Genomic DNA, 20,351 nt, shown 5'->3' on the forward strand with positions numbered 1-20,351 from the left:
CATATGGAATTGGACAGCCTGTGGGGCAAAACAAACAAACAAACAATCAAAAAAATGGTTGAAAAAAGGAAAAATCTTGCTTTCTTGATCTTGGACAGTGTAGATAGCTCCATAGAGATCTATTGTTTTGATTCAAGAGTGTCTGTGTCATACATTGACATAGTTTAAGGCCCTTGCTTACAAGATGCTCATAATAAAAGGAGACACAATGTGGCCTTCACACTTGAATTTCAGATCACACCATGTTGATATATATATCATAAAATACATTTTATGAGATATATATATTTCATAAAATACCTTCTTCTGTTTTAAGTGACTAATTCATTTCCAAATTATGTTTTTGGTTTAAGGTACATCCCAATGTTCATCAGTTTTGTCAGTAGTTCATAAGATCATTTAGAAAGTGTAAGTAAATGACTAGAATGTACATTTCCTGAAGAAAATGTGAGTTGTGCTTGCAGTGGCAAAACTCGCCCCTCTGTTGCTAGGGTGTTGCAATGAGGTTGCTAGGGTACCCAGAGTGGTCTCGAGGGCGGTTGCTAGTGTTCCCAGTGTGGTTGCTAGGTTGTTGCTATGTTGTTGCCACAGTGGTACAACTTATACCCCACTGCGGAATTTGTATGGAATCTATAAGAATAAGAATAATAAGTATGTGAGATAATAATAGTGATGCTTTTAATAAAAGTAAAGCATTTACAAAGCTCATTTATCTTTCCATCAGACAAGTTAAACAAACACAACACAGAGGGATACAGAACACATAAATATATTTATGTGTTCTGTATCCCTCTGTGTTGTGTTTGTTTAACTTGTCTGATGGAAAGATAAATGAGCCTTTATATCTCCTTTGTAAATGCTTTACTATTATTAAAAGCATCACTATTATTATCTCTCATACTTATTATTCTTATTCTTATAGATTCCATACAAATTCCGCAGTGGGGCATAAATATATTTTTTCAAGATGCAAAAAAAAAAAAAAAAAAAAAAAAAAATTATATATATATATATATATATATATATATATATATATATATATATATATATATATATATATAGTACAACTGCACACTTGATAATAATAATAATAATAATAATAAACCTCTGCAATTTCATAGGAAAACAAAATCAAGTATAGAGTTTTTTAGTACAGTTGTTTTTGTTTTGATTTTGCATATTGAAATAAATATTTCTGTTCTCACTCTATGTTATATATATATATATATATATATATATATATATATATATATATATATATATATATTTATATATATATTTTTTTTTTTGTTGTTAGGAAGATAACTGAGCCTTTAAATCTCATTTGTAATATACATGCTTATAAATCAAGAACAAGGCATTTGTAGCTGTATTTATAAACTGCTTATTAATGACTATTGATGTTGGAATAATGCTTTATAAAGGATGAACTGACTATTTAACAATGTTTCCCTAATGATTCCTAGCATACAGTTATTACAAATTGTTACCCATTCTTTCTTTATTTTTTCCTTTCTTTTCTCTCTTCTTCTTCTTCTTCTTCTTCTTCTTCTTCCTTTTTAAGGCCTTTCTGCTCACAGCAGATGTGAATTATAGAAATGGTAAAGGTGATGTGACACCAACCAGATCCCTGGAGCACACACACTCCAGAAACAAAGAGTTTAGTGTCCTAGGGGAACAGAGGGACTAGTTTCATATAGTTCTTAGCCTGATTTAGCACTCAGCTAATCACTATTAGCATGTAGCTATTCACTACTAGAATGACTAGCATGTTGGAATTCCGCTTTACTAGCATGGGATCAAAAGAACCAACTCCCATGTCTTTACGATTTTATGTTGCAAAGATATAAGACTCACTAAATGGTTGCTAGGGTACACTGTTTGGTTGCTAGGGAGTAGCCTGGCAACTGCCAATGATAATAGTCCAAAGGCTGCTTGACAGTAAAATGAGCCCACCCAACTGTCTCTATGACACTGTGATGCAAAGTTATGTTCAATGCAAAATCCCTATGTAATTTCCAATACTAGGAAAAACACATTGTTTCATGGGCGATCCCTCACAATAGTATGTCTATGGGGTAACTTTGGGGGGCTCTGGCACCCCAGTGGTACAGCTTATACCCCACTGCGGAATTTGTATGGAATCTATAAGAATAAGAATAATAAGTATGAGAGATAATAATAGTGATGCTTTTAATAATAGTAAAGCATTTACAAAGGAGATATAAAGGCTCATTGATCTTTCCATCAGACAAGTTAAACAAACACAACACAGAGGGATACAGAACACATAAATATTTTTTTTAAAATGCAAAAATGCAAAAATGCAAAAATGCAAAAAAAAAAAAATGCAAAAAAAAAAAAAAAAAAAAAAAAAATATATATATATATATATATATATATATATATATATATATTGTACAACTGCACACTTGATATTAATAATAATAATAATAATAAACCTCTGCAATTTCATAGGAAAACAAAATCAAGTATAGAGATTTTAGTACAGTTGTTTTTGTTTTGTTTTTGCATATTGAAATAAATATTTCTGAGTTCTGTATCACTCTATGTTATATTTGTTTATATATATATATATATATATATATATATATATATATATATATATATATATATATATATATATATATATATATATATTTATTTATTTATTTATTTATTTTTTGTTAGGAAAATAACTGAGCCTTTAAATCTCATTTGTAATATACATGCTTATAAATCAACAACAAGGCATTTTTAGCTGTATTTATAAACTGCTTACTAATGACTATTGATGTTGGAATAATGCTTTATAAAGGATGAACTGACTATTTACTAATGCTTCCCTAATGATTCATAGCATACAGTTATTACAAATTGTTACCCATTCTTTCTTTCTTTTTTTCCTTTCTTTTCCCTCTTCTTCTTCTTTTTAAGGCCTTTCTGCTCACAGCAGATGTGAATTATAGAAATGGTAAAGGTGATGTGACACCAACCAGATCCCTGGAGCACACACACTCCAGAAACAAAGAGTTTGGTTACCTAGGGGAACAGAGGGACTAACCTGCGGCATTCCATGCTTCACTGACATTCTGTGACATTTAGGATGTAGTTAAAGAGCCACTGTAAGCTCCGTCTTGCTCCTTAACCATATGAACAAAGAGGTAAAAATAAAATAAAATAAAATAAAATAAAATAAAAATTTTATATAAGCGTTCCAGAAATAGTTGCATTTATGCATTTGGCAGACAATTTTATTAAATTGAAAATGGCATGACACGTAGCCAAGTATGGTGTCCCATACTTGGAATTTTTGCTTTGCATTGAACCAATCAAAATGCATACACACAGCAGTGAGTAGTGAACACACACACACACACACACACACACACTAACACACATACACATATGTGAGCACACATCCCGAGCAGTGTGCAGCCACTGCCACTTTTTTTCTGCTGCGCCCGGGGAGCAGTTGGAGGTTCGGTGCCTTGCTCAAATGTCTCACCTCAGTCGTGGTATTGAAGGTGGAAAAGAGCTCTGTACATTCACTCCCCCCACCTGCAATCCCTGCTGGTACAGAGATTCGAATTTTATCAAAGGCAACTTACATTGCTTTCAAAAGCTATGCTGTACTGTTTCAGCTACTCTACTTTGAGCACGGAAAACAAGAATTAAATAAAATATTTGCTAGCTAAATTACTTGGTCACATACACGTCCTACTTAATGAAAGTGACTGGATTAACTAAACTGTAATAAAATTTGTATTGGACAATGATACAGTATTTCTCATTAAGTCTGGTAGAATTTGCTTTCATGAACAAAAATAAATAAGTAAATAGAGTTACTATAACTGCCACTTTGACATGACTTGTCTAAAAGATTATGCTAAACACCACATTTACTTTAATAAGAGCACTTGATATTAAGAACTTGTCGTCTTGGAGTGACAAACTGTATACAGTTATGTTATTGCTCTTCTGGACTAGCAGGACTAATAGCTTACGATCCATGGCATTTAACCCCCATATAAGCTTTGGCTCTTAATAACCTTGTGATCTGACTTGATCATTGGCTGGTGCCCTGCTTTATGAATGTTTGTGAATGTTTGCAAGATAGAGAAAGATGAATAAGACCAGGAATTTAGGGATGTGCTTTTTAGGGCTGTTTAGGTTCCTTGCATACTGACAGTCAGATCCAGTTATTCATTTGCATATATCTTATTTTTAGCAGTATATGAACACAATCTTGACTGCCTTGAGGATGAGTAAATGATGATTGAATTTGTGGATAAAAATCCTTTTAAAAGATCAATTAAATTATTCTGAAAATATAAACAATTGTAGTTTTTTTTTCTTCTTGCTAATCTAAAGTCAGATTAACAGATTAGTTTGATTAAGTAATTAAAATAGCCCTATGCACTGTGGCATTAATAATTATAGTTGCATAGACCTTAGTCAGAGTATATGCCAAACTGAATTGTATGGTGATCTTTGATTTGTCTCAAGCAGAGCTCTTTCATACATGTCTGGTTCATGAGCAATGAGAACCAATGGGGGAGCTGACATATGAGTGGAAATGTACAGACAAGGTGGACCAATTGCATATTCCTTTAATAACTGAATTAAAAAGTTTAACAAATAAAACTAAAATAATTTTACAGATTTGTATAACCCCTTTATAAAGGCTTATTGCAGGTTTTTGGGGCTACTATTATAGCCCCATATTATAATATAATAATATAAATATTTTTTAGTTTACCTTGTTTTGGGGAGCCACTTTATGTCATAGGCTATTCTTTAGGTTGATTACACATCCATGCTGGTTGATAGATCAAGCTGTTGAAAAGCTGTAAAATTGGATATAATGCATATTTAGTCGTAACTGGGTTATTCTGCCAACTCAACCACAGCTCTCCAGCTAAAATGTGTATTTTGATAATTTTCTTACAAAATATTGATTGTTTGTTACTTATCAATATTTTTTGCATTGTATGCCAATGGTGTGCAAAGGCAGTTTATGCATTAACTAACATTATCTATGTTAGTTAAATTAATAAAACGTACTTATTAATACAATTAATAAGACCCTATATGATTTTGTCAGGAAGATTTGGAAAATGTAAATGTGAAGAACGTAAAATGTTGAAGCAAGAAATGCATCTTATACACACACACACACACACACACACACACACACACACACATGTATTTGCTAGCTTTATTTTTTCAGCAGTGAGTGCCAAATATACACTGAAATTTTAACATTAATTTGCTCTCAATAATGTATTGCCCCCGCATAATGGCCATCTTGCCCTGTCTTTCTCTATGTAGTAATGTTTGATTAAATGGAAATAAAGGCAAATATAATACTGTAATAGTTGATAAACATTACAGCTATAATTGTAATCACAATTATTTTGCAATTAATTGTTCAGTCTTAATTCATATGTCATATTTGCTATGATGGTGGGTTTTAGAAATTGGCATGTTTAAAGGCTTATGATACACGTCTCCATCTGTCCTCCCATTCATCACTATTACACGCACAGTGCAGGCATGAGTGTGGTCAAAGACAGAGCCACCAAAGGTCTTTGTGCTGATGGGCAAATCAATAGCCGTCACTAGCTCTACTCTTCCTAGCCCTAGTACCCTCCCCCTGAGAGTGAGTAATTGGATTCTGGCAATGGCAATGTAACATCTGGATCAAAGTAATGTGTTAATATTGGCTTTTAATATTGGATGACGCTACTTTTTTATTTCATTATGTGTTGTCCCTTGCACATTGTAGCATGGGTTCCCTTGGCTATAGAATGTATGCCTATAGTAAAATGCATAAAATTTGTTAAATACACCACCATTATCAGCAATATACATTAAACTGCAAGATTAATTATTTATTTTTTTATAGCATTAATGAAACATACATATTATGTTACACACAGTTATATATTATGTATAATTTATAATGGATAAATGTGTAAGTTGATAAATTATTCATATTAAGGTCATACTAAATACTTAATGCAAGTAAACAGCACATGCTCTCTGTTGTGCTTGAACAAGTACAAGCTACAGTGAAAACTGCAGGAATGCATTTGTCATGCTGCAGGTGTTAAACTCCATTTTTGTCTGTTTTGACAAGAGAGAATGAATTTGACAACAGCACACATATATGATGACCCCGCTCAGTGATCAGGGTCTGTGGTGAGGGGATTAAATGATGCAATGTCTATAGGTCTCACCTGGACTTGTCATAGCAAAGTAGGGCATTTGTTCCCCAAAGAGGCTTGTTTTGACAAAGGTCAAGGAAGTGCCAATGGTCATCCTATGACAGACCGGAAGATTGGCTGAGACAGGGTCAACATCTGAGCATGAATGTCAATGTGTGTTTGTGCATATGGGTTTCCAACTTTCCTTTTGTCCTCAAAACATTAAAGACTTTGATCTGACATTTTTAAATCTAAAAAAATAATAATAATAATGTGTGGGGGGTTTCAAAGTAAAAAAGGAAAGAAAATAAAAAGAAAAAAATAAAAGAAAATAAAAGAAAAGTGCAACAGTAAATTAAGGCTGCAACAAACAAATTAAAAACAAGCAAACATACAAAAAAAAAACAAAAACCTCACCACTCATACTGGAACAATGATTTACATTTCTAATCTCCTGTGTTTCTTTTTAAATCAACACTTTCAGAGCTGATAATGTAACATTTATGAAAATGGTTTAAGAATGGTTTTTAAAACACATGGCTAGTTCCATCACATAATTTCAGCAGTCACAGTTTAATTAGTAGGTAGATGACATGTGGCCCGAGTTTTGTATTTAAAGTATTTTATTTAATGAGTATTAAAATATTTAATCACTTTTTATGTAATTTAGCACCACTTGACTTTCAAACTGTAAATGATCTGAGAAACTGTATTGGAGAAAGTGTTTATCAGAGTTCCTACATCTTTTAAAAGGATTGTCCAGGCACTTTCCAAATGAAAGCCATATGCCACCATCAACACTCTCACATGAAGGAATCTGAGAGTGCATAAAGGTATGCTTGGCAATTTACACAGCATGGTTTGATACTGATGTTATCATTTAAAGGACATTTATGGCTTTTTTTTTGTTATCTGCTAGCAAAACCATGCAAGGCAACTGCAAACTGTAATGGTAGACTAAATATGAACACTGTCGAAGCAAACTGCATTTAATTCTACACTTTCTTGTTTTCATTTTCTTCTCTCTCTCTCTCTCTCCCCCCCTCTCTCTCTCTCTCTCTCTCTCTTTCTCTCTCTCCTCTCTCTTCATTCACATTTAATTTTTCTTTCCCCTGTAATGGGCTGTAATGAGGTAGTCTTTACAGTATGTCCATTAGGCAGTTGAATAGCCGGATATTGGCAGGTATAGAGAAAGCATTTCAGAAGTGAAATACAGACCAGTAAAAATGATGGCATCCTTGACAGTAAGTGGCTGTAGTACGCTGCTGCCTAACGACATGTAGCATAGTACAGTACTTTACTATAATTTAGCACTTTAATTTACAAAGGCATGTCAAAATAAAGGAAACACCTTGCATTGTGTATATGAAGAAGCGAAGGCCACCTTTTGCCAAGACAACTTGAGTTATTCTTGGAATATTATCAAAAACTTCTGAATTGAGACAGTACATTGGACATTATAGTAAAATGAGTCATAAAGCTGTTTGATTCTGGTGACTGGTGTGATTTGAGTTCACCTTGATATTGATGCGACCATTTGGAATTGTTTAGCAGTATATTTAAGGCCATCACTGCAAAAGGGAACACCAAAAGACATAGTGTTTGCTGGTGGTTGTGGTCTCTTAAAATGGAATTATATACCATGGCTGTCATATGACCAAGGAGAGTGATGATTGGACATAATGACCGCAGTTAGGTGGCAGTGGCTACCATTGTAGTTTCACTTGTTATCTATGAGTATGTGCTTTCTGCTTTTAAACAGAGATTCTGTAGAGATTATCCTAACAGAAAAAAAGGTAGGCTATTCCACAATTTGGGGCAGACTATGGCAAAAGTCGGTCTCCCTTACTTTTTTAACTTTTGCCTGGAAACCTTTAACAGCTTTTGACTTGCTGACTGTAAAAACTTTGCAGATATGTTAACAGTCACAAATTCAGATAAATAAGATGGTGCCAGACCGTTTAAGACCTTAAAAACAAAAAGTAAAATCTTTAAAATAAACTCTAATCTAAAATGAACAGGGAGCCAATGCAGAGAAAGTAAGATGGGGGTGATATACTCAAATTTACAAGTGACAGTAAGTAGTCTAGAAGCTGCATTTTTGAATAATTGCAAGCGTTTCATATAGAAATGACCAATATTTATATAGATTGAATAGCAGTAGTCCAAACAAGAAGATATAAATGCATGGATTATGTTCTCATACTCAGCAAGGGTAAAAAAAAAAACAAAAAAAAAACAAACAAAAAAACTTTTAACTTTGGCCAGTAGTCTCAGCTGAAAAAAAAAAAAAAACACATTTTAACAAATGCATTTACCTGCTTATCAAATAGTAGGGCAGAGTCAAAGACAATACCCATGTTTTTAACATATGGTTTTACATAAGCAGCTAAGCTGTCTAACACTTGATTTAAGCTGCCAGAAAAAAAGCTAATGATCCAAATAGAGTTGCTTCAGTCTTACTCTTGTTTAAAGGGTACATAATATTTCACCTAATCTCATGTTAATCTTGAGTACCTATAGAGTAGTACTGCATCCTTCATATATCCAAAAAGTCTTTAGTTTTATCATGTTTCTAAAAGAAAAATACAGCATTCTGTTTCTTTCCGGAAAAAGCCGAGCTCCTGGATGCGTGCCGTGGGTGGAGCTATATATATATATATATATATATATATATATATATATTTACTTACATGAATGGGGTCCTATATCACTGGGACCGCTTCATGTTTTAATAGCAAACGATGTGCAAATCAAACGTCGACTCGGGCCTTGTTAATAAAACATTCGTCACTCAAATGACCAGAACACACAAAGGCACTTGATACACTCTGTTGCTGCCCCGAAAAAAACAAACTGCATCCACTGTTCATATAATGCTAATGTGTTCTTTGGGAAGCTGAACATGGTAACTTTCCCTCATATCCAAAAACAAACTTATTTGGAGGCATTCTCGAATACATCATATGCAGTGCTGCCAACGATTTTGAGGTGCTTTGATGTGTGCGGTCTCCCTCTCCTCTGGTCAACGTGTGCGCGGGCACGCTTTTCTAAATAAAAAAAATCAGCCGAAACTTGTACCAATCCAGAAGTAAGATTTTCGGCACAGATATTTCCAGTCATTCTTCTTCTTCTACTTTTTTTTTTTACTTTGGCCACAAACAGGCAGTTAGAGCAGACAAACCAGCATTGTCATTTTGCTTGATGGGCACATATATTTTTGTGTCGTATGCATAAAATTTACTCTGTGTCTCTAAAGATTTAGCCCAAAGGGAGCATATATAAAGAAAACAAAATGGGAGCAAGAATAGATCCATGGGGAACCCCATAGGCAAGTAATAGCTTCATAGCATCATCAAGCTTCACTTTTGTTATTTAAAAAAAAAGACCTCTCTCTCTCTCTCTCTCTCTCTCTCTCTCTCTCTCTCTCTATATATATATATATATATATATATATATATATATATGATGACACAAAATGACAATGGATGAAATTAAATACTTGATGATGAATGAAATGAAATATGCTGTGTCTTCCGCCAATTGGAAACCCGAGGTGCAGAAATACTATTGGCAGTGGGCAGGTTTCACAAACCAAAACAATGACAGACATTCCAGCCCGGAACAAAAATTTTCAAAGGAGAATATCTAGCTGTAGAATTGATTTTCATATAAAGTATGTCAAATTAGCATGTTTCTTAACCATCTGCAAACATATTATGGTATTTTTATGCTTTAATAGAGTCAAAAAGGTACATACAGTGTGAGAATCAACAATGTAATTCTAAGGAAAGAGTCAACAATGTAATTCTAAATGTAATTACAGAAATTAATTACAGATGCATTTATGTATATATTAGGGGTGTAACGATACGCGTATTCGTATTGAACCGTTCGGTACGAGGCTTTCGGTTCGGTACGCAGTATGCATTATGTACCAAACAGTTCGTTGGACTAATTAATTATATTTGAAAAAAAAAAGAGAAATATAATGATATGCGTTCAACAAGGTAGCCCAATAACCCAGACGACGTAACAGGCAACGCCCCTGACACCCCCGAAGGAGAAAAAAACACCAACTTATAGTTATATGTTTATGTTAGGCTACTCAGTCAGGCGCTCGCTCACTCAGTACACGCTGAAGGCTCGTTGCAAAATAGCCAATGCGTTTAACAGACCAGAAATAGAAGATCCTCCAATAACCAACAGGTCTGGTGTTTGGGTGCACTTTGGATTCCCTTTAAGCTATACTGGTGATGGCAAGAGAGTGGTGGATAACAAAACAACGGTATGTCGCATCTGCAACATGACAATAGGGTACACCAGCGGGAATACAAAAAAAAAAAAAAAAAAAAAAAAAAAAAACCACCAGCAGGAATACTTGAAACATGTCAACTCATTTAGTAAATTATAGCTTACAGGGAATCCAAAGTGCACCCAAACACCAGACCTGTTGGTTATTGGAGGATCTTCTATTTCTGGTCTGTTAAATGCATTAGACATTTTGCAACGATCCTTCAGCGCTTGCTGAGTGAGCGAGCGCCTTAGGGGCAGTTCACATATTGTGCCTAAAAACGCGTGGAAAACGCTAGTCGCGCCGCTTTCTCCTCCTTTCCAAAGCGCTCGGGCAGAAGCGCTCATGAGGCGTCTGTCTTTGCTAAGCAACAATGACGTGCTCTCTCCATTAGACGCGGAAATTTCAGCAATGGATAAATGGATTTGCAGCTCTAAAAATCGCTTGCAGTAGCTCTGCTACTAAATTTATTTCAACATTGCAATCCATTTACAACTATGATCAGCTGTTCCTTCATCTTGGCTGAGCTTTCAACATTGTTACGGGAAAGGATGAAGCTGATTGGTTAGTTCTTGTCACATGACCCGCGGTGCGCTTGCTGCATTCTGAAAAGTTGAGATGTTTTTACATTTTGCTGTATCTAAAACGTACCGAACCGAACCTAACCGTGACATCAGTGTATCGTATCGAACCGAACCGTGAATTTTGTGAACCGTTACACCCCTAGTATATATATATATATATATATATATATATATATATATATATATATATATATATATACATACATACAATGTAAAAATATGTATGTACACAATAAGTGTACTGTGCCAAATGATGAATTGAAATGTAAGTATATAGTAGTTAATTAAGGCCACTTAATATAAAGTGGGACAGGAAAAATAATGACTAGGAAAATTTGTTCAGAAAGTATAAGTATAAAATTAAAATAATAATAATAATAATAAAAAAAAAACTAAAAAAAAAATAATAATAAATAAATAAAATAAAATAAAATAAAAAAGGGAGTTTTCCCCCCCTTTTTTGGGCCTGAACAATACTTTTTTCAATGCTCAATCTGTGTCCAATTTCATCTTTGTCTGTGTCTCATAGATTCTAATTTATTATAGTTCTCCATCATATTAACGATTCTTCCCTCCAGGGTGCGATTTTCAGCTTTGGCAAAATTTCAACAGATATCTTGCCTTTCCTCACCAGACTGCCAAGCAAGAGCAATAAAAGCTTTCTGAGAGGAATAGCTCTGAACACTGATGTGGAGGCTAAATGGCTTCCTGAGCTGTTCTGAGAGTAAGACAGAAAAATATTAAAGAACAAGGTGCAAGCAAATAGATAAGAGAGATTAACTGAAAGTGAGAGAGAAAGAGACAGTGGCATCTTATTTATGTTTATTTTCCTGTGAACTGCTGTTTTAGTTCACATGGAGCAGGACATGAAACACATCTTCTGAACTTCTGAACTACTATGCATGGTAAACCAAATTTTTCTTTCCTTTCCTTTCCTTTCCTTTCCTTTCCTTTCCTTTCCTTTCCTTTCCTTTCCTTTCCTTTCCTTTCCTTTCCTTTCATGTCTGCGAACACTACACAAAAGCACTTCTCTGCTCCTAACCGCCCCCCAAAAATAAATAAAACACAATCTGAAACACAATATTAGTTGTATCTATAACACTGTCTGAGACATGACAAAACCAAAATAATAACTCACTTATTCAAATATAAATTACTAATATCATGTACTTACTAATAACTTATATCACACTGCACTTTCGTAGGAGGTAGACTATAAGTAAATTACTACTGTAAAATAAAGTGCACCCACAGTTTTTCATTAAGATTTTTCTTTTCTTTTTTTCTCTCTTTTTCTTATAGGGAGTGACTTTGGAATGGTGAAATATTCATATAGTATTTAGGAACTTTATGCCCTTTGATACATTTAAAGTTTAAAATGAGCTTGTTTTTTCTACCCCTCCCTCCTCCACTCTGCTATCCATTACATGTACTTTTAAAATAGTAATTGGACATTCAGATGAACATTACCCATCCCCCCATATTTACATTTGGACACATTTCTCTTTAAAGTGCAAATGCAGCAGGCTGAACTCACAGGGATTAAAGACAGTGGAGGGTTTCGCCCACTTCCTAATCCAAGGAATGAGGCTGCAGCCCTAACTTTGGCCTCCCTCATCAGCCATGCCATAGGCTGTGTCCCCGCCGGCAGACGCCAGCTAACCGCAGAGCATTATGGAAGTGGACTGCATTTTTGTTGCACTTAAATGGGTGTTCCTCTGGCGATCAATCGTGGGGTCAGATAGAAACGATAGCGCAGCATCAGAGGAGATGGAGATTGAGGGTAACGCTATACCAGACCAGGAAACAGGCGGGAAGTCTGAAGCTACTGTGCCAAGCAGAAACGCCTAGCTAAGGAGAAGTTGGCTGGGCCGTGTTGAAGGAAACAATAAAATATTAAGGGTCACTGGATACCTTGTCTCCCCTGGCTGTAGGCTGGAAAACATAGGGAGTTAACCCTGGCCATGTGCGTCTGGGACGTGTGTGTGTGTGTGTGTGTGTGTAGGGTGAAAGAGAGGTCAGTATAGATGATCTGAGAGGACAGGGTCTTTTGATGCAATCAAACTGTGGTGTGTAGAAATCTGGCTCTATTCAGCTGAATAGTATTCATTGAAGCCCGCTTATTTGATCACAACAACACTTCAAGTCAAATCATCAGACTATATTAATTTTCTTATATTCCTTACCTTTGTTGAGACACAGTATTCCAAAGACAAATTTATTTTATCATTGCTTCTGAGGTTGATGTCCTTCTTAAATCTTACTGCAAGTACATGCATTTCAAGACCACCATAAAATATGTGGGATGCTAAAAAAGCTTAATGGTTAAGAATTTTGTTTGCTAACAGAAAAATTGCAGGTCCAAATCTAGCCATTCATTCGAACAATGTTCTTCCATCATCTGTCTCAGACACGGCACTTATAATTTTATTCCAGGGATGCTGCACGCCTGCAATTAGTGTTCTAAGATGGTTTGGATGAAAAGTATCTGCTGAATGGAAAGCATTAGGGGTGTGACAAGACTCTTATCCCACGAGACAAGACGAGACGAGACAAGATTTTTAGACTTTTTTTTTTGGAGGAATCCTCAATTATGAAATATATAGGGGAAAATAGTCTTTATTTAACCAAAAAAAAAAAAAAAAAACACATTATGCCGAAAATGTAGGTGTATTTTAAAAATTAACTTGTACTTTATGAAATTAAACTTCTATTTTAATGAATTATATGCAGCAATAAACCACATGTAAACTAGAGCTGCAAGATTCTGAAAACATTGAGAATCATGTTTATATATATATATATATATATATATATATATATATATATATATATATATATATATATATATATATATTGTGTGGGTGTTTGAATTGCCATCTTTAACGATTAATCTTGCAGCTGTAATGTAAACAATGCAAATTGTTTGGCAAGGATATTTTCACGTTCTCGCAAGACCTCGTGCTACAGTCACATCACTAGCAAGTAGCATGCAGTTCTATCTCAAAATCTATTTATCCTCAATGTATTTATTATTATAACTAGCCTTTATCTTCTCATGCCATTATATAATTTTGCCACCCTTTCCTTGCAGGAATGTCCAGTTTTTGAGATGCTATCTATGCCAAACCAGATGGTTGGCTTCCAGCTTCAACATAGAGGTTCTATTTGTTTTATAGCTTGCTGTTACAGATGGCTTGCTTGTGAGACACTTTTGGCCATAGGGGACTACACGAAGGACTGAATGGGCTTGGCACTGAAATTTTCACTTCAGTTTTTGAGGCAATCAAAAAAGAACGGCAACAATTGTAGTAAGAATAAATATCATTGTGGAAGTGGGACCATTTATTTTCTCTAAGGCCAAAGTTCAGTGATGTTTGGGGGTCAAATGTTGGAAGAAGACCATACGTGGTCTGACTTAAATAGAAACCATTATGAGTCACAGCCAGCCCTGGTAGAAGACAAACGGTGGTGTTAATTCTAAAGGGTAGGTCAACTTGGATACATAAGACCTAATACACTAAATAATAATAATAAAAATAAATAAAATACGAATAATTTCCATTACAAAACCACTATAATAATACTCCTAAACTCACATGCAGGCATTAGTTACATTTCTCAAACACAGATGACAAAATGCCACAACTGCCCTCTTTCTTGAGTTCAATGAAAAACGCAGTTATAAATAAAAGCTGAAATTCCACTTTAATTAATGTCTCAATTAGATTGGGAACATTAAAGGTAGTAATGATTTCACTCTTTGGTCTTATCATTAACAGCATGCTCACTCTTGCCTGAGATATTTGCACGCTTCTGTGAATGTATTAGACTAGATTAATGAGGACTGTGTCAAAAGGTAATTCACTCTGCCAATTTATCCACTTAAAACCTGTATTATAGGCTACATTCTTTCTTTTCCATACAGAAGTATAGTTATGAATCCCTGGGCTCATTACATTATCTTTTGAAGTTTTCATTTGAATTTCCTTTTTTGGTGAGGAGTTTAATATAGTACAGTTTCAGGGAACAGATGACTATGTCTATAAAAGGAATGCGAAAAAATCAATAAATACATTTCTGTGAGTTCCTCTGATAACCCAAATAGACAGTATTTGTCAAAAGTGCCATTGAGAAGCAGGTGAACTTTCTTTAGAGAGTGTTTCACACAAGTGTATCACATTGTATGTTGTAATCCCAGATGAAATCAAAATGATACATAGGAGGTTTTATTTTTGCAATATAGTCTGTTATAGTCCTAAAGGCCTTCGGGCCTAATAATCCTTTACAGAGTAATCAATATTTACTGTGGGCCTTATAGTGCTTGCCAGTGACTGCTGATATTGAACCACGAGATGTCTTTGAACTCTTTAGAGACAACTGACGGATCTAACTTGAGAAACAACCAACATTTCCCTGCCTTCACAAAGTAAATTGACTCTGTTTCATCAACCAATCTATGGTTAATATATACACAGTGACTTGACTGAAGATGTTCACAGATGTCAACAAATCACAAATAGACACTTATTAAAAGAGGCTACTAAACCAAAAAAGGTTGAACCAACAAAGGGAACTGCTATACCAATGAATTCATAGTAAATCAGTGTTTTGTGTTTTCTGTTGACTCATATCAACCACTCACCTTCTTGAGAATACTACTGCCAGCAGCACACTGGCCACAATGATTTATGTGGTAAGTGATCTGACCAAAATCGATTTAAACTGTCAGCAGTAACTGGACATCAACCTTGGTATCATATCATGTGCGGGTTTTGTAATTCAAGTGACCGCAGTCTCGTCTTGCTGGTCACCTCTAATCAGACCAGGAGCACATGACCCTGATGCCCTATACAGCTAGTACTTATAAAAATCATGTTTCGCACTGACCAAGTAGTAGTATTGCATGCAGATGAAATGTAAGCTGTGGTTGAAAATAAAACCCCCATATATAAACAGTGAGATGATGTGCAGCAAAGTATGGCAAAGTTTGCTGTGGCGCCTGGAAGCAGTTGGGGGTTCAGTGCCTTGCTTAAGGGTCTAACCATAGTTGTGGTATTGAGGGTGGAAGAGGACACACACACACACACACACACACACACACACACAGTTGGTAATGTTAATATCTCTGTACAAGCCAATCAAGTCAAAGAAAAGCTAAAATAAAATAGAACCTAATATCTGCTTCAATTTGGTTTATTTCAAATAAAAACAAAAACAAAACTTTCATTTGGGATTCACACATTCTCTTGACATTCCCATAGATTAATTTGACATTATTTTGCATTGTTGTTTATTCAGTTTATTTAAGACCCCCCCCTTAGACATTAGTATATTCAAACGCTGAATACAACATATTCGATAACAGATTTACTGTACTCTCAAATTTTAAGCAAACCTTGCTAAATGCAATAACTACCAAATGAATGCAGTGAATAATCACTGTTTCGTTACTTTTTAAGACACGTAATTTGGTTTAGAGCAAATTAATAAGAAGCACATAAATAGTGGAGACAAACATACTAACATCAACTGAATATATAAATGTAATTGTTAATTTGGCAGTATTTGAGATGCTGTGGAAGGAGCTAATATTATACATTGAACAATCATGAGGCTAAACATTTATCTCCAACTGCAGGGTCCTGGTTGGGGCCTGATTATTTTGGTCATGGGTTGCCATTTGATTTCTGTCTGCCTACACATTTGCCTATTCAGGGGTAGAAATGGGTGAAACCTCTCATGCAGAACATATTCAGGGAGGGCATGTTTGTACACCGCTCCATATTTGCAAAGTACATACATAAAACCTCTCTACCTGGGGCATGATAAAGGAGACCCTTTGAAATCCAGACAAGCAAGACCTCTGCGCTTGTAGGACCAGATGTAGAAGTGGGAGTAGAAGGGGGAGTGTGAACGGTTTATGGCGGCAGACATACGTCTATTCTGTGGCAGTGCCACTTCCTGATAAGGAGACCCTGGAACTTGTTTATATGCGGCAATTTGAAAACTAATTGAAAATTCCTGCCTGAAAACTGATGCATATCAAAACAGGATTATTTTAGAAATAATCAACTGCCACCGTCGGTCAAGAGCTAATCTTCACTTTGTTGGAATTCAAATTGCCCAGCCATGTTTACATTGCCACAAGAGTGGGTCCAGGGCTATAATGGGCCTATTTAAAGGGTAAATGCATTCCAAATAAAAATAATAGCTGCAGATAAACCTTCCACAAACCTCCCAAAAACTTCCCATATTGGACAAAAATCTATGTTTTGTGTGTAAAAATTAAATTTTTTAAGGGTACTTTGGACTACTTCAGTAGACAGAGGAGAACAGGAAGTCTTACACAGTGAGTTTAGAGAAGAAGGTGCTGTTAATATTTGATGGTGCATGTGTTTTGAAGCGGGATGCACGTTCTCAGGGCTTTTGGCCCTGCTGTCGGCCTCACTCTGGCTCAAATTGCTGGTGTTTATCACTTATGCCTGTGCTGGCAACAAAAGTCGACACACTATCCCTGTTTGAGAGCTGTCAGTCAGCAACGGTGGGGTGCTAACACTTAGCACAGGATGCAGGGATATTGTTCTAAGTAGCAGAGACACAGACACTAATATACAGTGTCCCTTCCTTAAGGGCTTCCTCTGTGGGGATCAAAATAAATGTAAAGCGAGTCACAGGATCACATAAAAAATGTGCAACTTAACACAAAGAGGATATATATCTTTGTTTTAAATAAAGTTTTGCTGCAGAGAACGGAATAGGCAAGCTAGCATTTATGTTTATTTGGTTGATACTATTACACGTTTAAATATCTCAATATTTGAATATGATTTGATTATTCAAATATTGATTATAATATGAATTATGATTACTCTGCATGTGTCTGTTGTTGATGTTCCAAACCAGAGTATGTGAATGGTGTGTAATCAGAAGAGGACCTGTATGAATTGAAAACTAGATATTTTTTTTTTTTAAAGCATACTGTCAGTGCGTCTTCTTCTCTAGTTAGTGTGATATAGGGAATGGGAGGGCCAGAGTGGAGCTGGGGCAGACTGATTACAGAACACTTTGAATTGGGAGAGTTGGCACCCAAATTCATACAAAAACTCCAATTTGTGGATTTCTTGGAAACATAAAAAGCATAGCGTTTTATTTTAGAACTATTTTCACTGATGAAAACAATAAAAAAAATTACAAAAAATAAAAGTACAAACAAATAAATAAAAACAATAAAAAATAAAGAATAAACAGTTATGTGTATAACTGACAGCATGTACAAGAGGGCAAACACAAAACTGTGTATGTACAGGATATAGGATGACGAATCAAACCACAGCAAAAGCCACATAAAACAACAACTGTAGCACATGAGAGAACTTTGCTCATGAAAGAATGTTTGCCAGTGGTCATTTCATTTGTGTATGTTACAGTTTTGTTTTCACTTTGCTGTAAGTTCAAATCATAGATTTACAGACATTGTATTTTGGCTCATTGCAATACTTCAAGTTCAAGGCTTCTTATGGTCATTGGGACCAACTAATTCTACTGTTTTTATTTTGTTTATTTCTCTCTACAAAACAGACACAGCAACAAGGTTAATCTAAACTTAGTTTTTGCAAAATATTTGATTATTTATGGAGACTCGCATTTGCAGTGTGATTTGTAAGTACAGCATTAACAAAACCCTACATTCATTTGTTTCAGCTCTGCACTGTCAATTGTGTTAGCATTGTAACAGGATAATAGAAAGACAGACACGTCCACCTTTACAGAAACATCAATTGAAAAAGACTGCCCACAATAGACACCTCACTTCTTTCTTTTGATTTTATCTCTCTTTTTGACAGTGGCTAGGTTTCTTTCGTTTAAAGCATAACACTCTCCTGTGATCCACCATGAAATAAATGTTCCTGCTACAATAGCACTTCACATACTCTCAGAAGTCTCATATGAAAGAAATATCCAGTAGGAAAAGTAAATACAACAATTCTGCACATATCGACAGTGCAAGCCGTAATATACTGTATACAGTGCACTCCTCTATTATTGGCAACCTTGGTAAATATGAGCAAAGGCAGCTGTGAAAATAAATCTGCATTGTTTATCCTTTTGATCTTTCAGTCAAAATAATTCACAAAATTCTAACTAATCATTGAAGTAAAACAATTGAAAGTGGGTTGAAAATCTCACTGTGAAATAAATGCTTTCTCTGGTTCATTTTGGCTACAATTATTGGCCCCTAATTATTGCAGTGTCCTTTTCCCAAGATAACGGAGTTTTCTCCTATAATGCCTGATGAGATAAAAATGTATAAAAAGGATCATTTCTTCATAAAGAATCTCTCCAGATCTTTCAGATTCTTAGATCCATGTTGGTGCTTCTCTTCAGTTCACGCCACTCATCAGGTCAGAGGACTGGGACAGCCATGGCAGAAGCTTCATTTTGTGCTCAGTGGCCCATTTTTGTGTTCATTTTGATGTTTCTTTTGGAATACTCTCCTGATGGAAGATCCAAACATGGTCCATTATAGGATTTCTAACAGAGTTAGTCAGGTTTAGATTTTTGGTTTGTTGGTGTTTGATAAAATCCATGATGTCATGTATCTGAACATGATGTCCAGGACCTCCGGCAGAAAAACAGGCCCACAACATAAAAAATCCAGCAATATATTTAACTGTGGGCTTTGGGTACTTTTTACACTGTTTGTACTAAACCCATCTGGTGGGTTTGCTGCCTAAAAGCTCTTATTTTTGTTTCATCTGACCATAGAAGCCAGTGCCATTTGAAGTTCCAGTCATGTCTGGAATTTGTTTTGGATGAGCGAGGATATTTTTTCTTGATACCCTCCTGAGCAACGTGGTGATGTAGGGGCTGTTTGCTGTATTTTTTGCTTTCTGATCACAAGATTCAACTAATCTCTGCAATTCTCCAGCTGTGATCCTTTGAGTTTTTGGCCACTCAAAATCTCCTCCTTTAGTTGATTGGAACCTCTTAATTATTGCCCTGATGGTGTGCATGGGGATTTTCAATGTTTTAACTCTTTATTTCGGTTTTCTGAAGCTCTACAATCTATTCTGTTCTGCACATCAGAACTATATTGTCTGGATTTACTCCTTGTGATGGATTATTATGGCAATTAAGATTTTGTGTTCCCAAATTGGGTATATAATTCAGAGATATTTTACTCATAATAATTTCCAGGGTGTTTCTTGTGGCCAACATGCATTGGAGAAAAACGTTTATTTAACAACGAGTCCAACC

At 35.2% G+C, this 20,351-nt stretch overlaps 1 protein-coding gene across 1 annotated transcript in view; it reads right to left on the bottom strand.

The window, feature by feature from the left end:
• The window catches only part of mafa (MAF bZIP transcription factor a), a 111,956-nt gene that overhangs the window by 30,794 nt on the left and 60,811 nt on the right, over positions 1 to 20,351 (bottom strand). The gene's annotated exons all lie outside the window — the stretch shown is intronic.

Source organism: Carassius auratus, chromosome 43 (genome assembly GCF_003368295.1).
Source record: "Carassius auratus strain Wakin chromosome 43, ASM336829v1, whole genome shotgun sequence".
Taxonomy (NCBI): domain Eukaryota; kingdom Metazoa; phylum Chordata; class Actinopteri; order Cypriniformes; family Cyprinidae; genus Carassius; species Carassius auratus.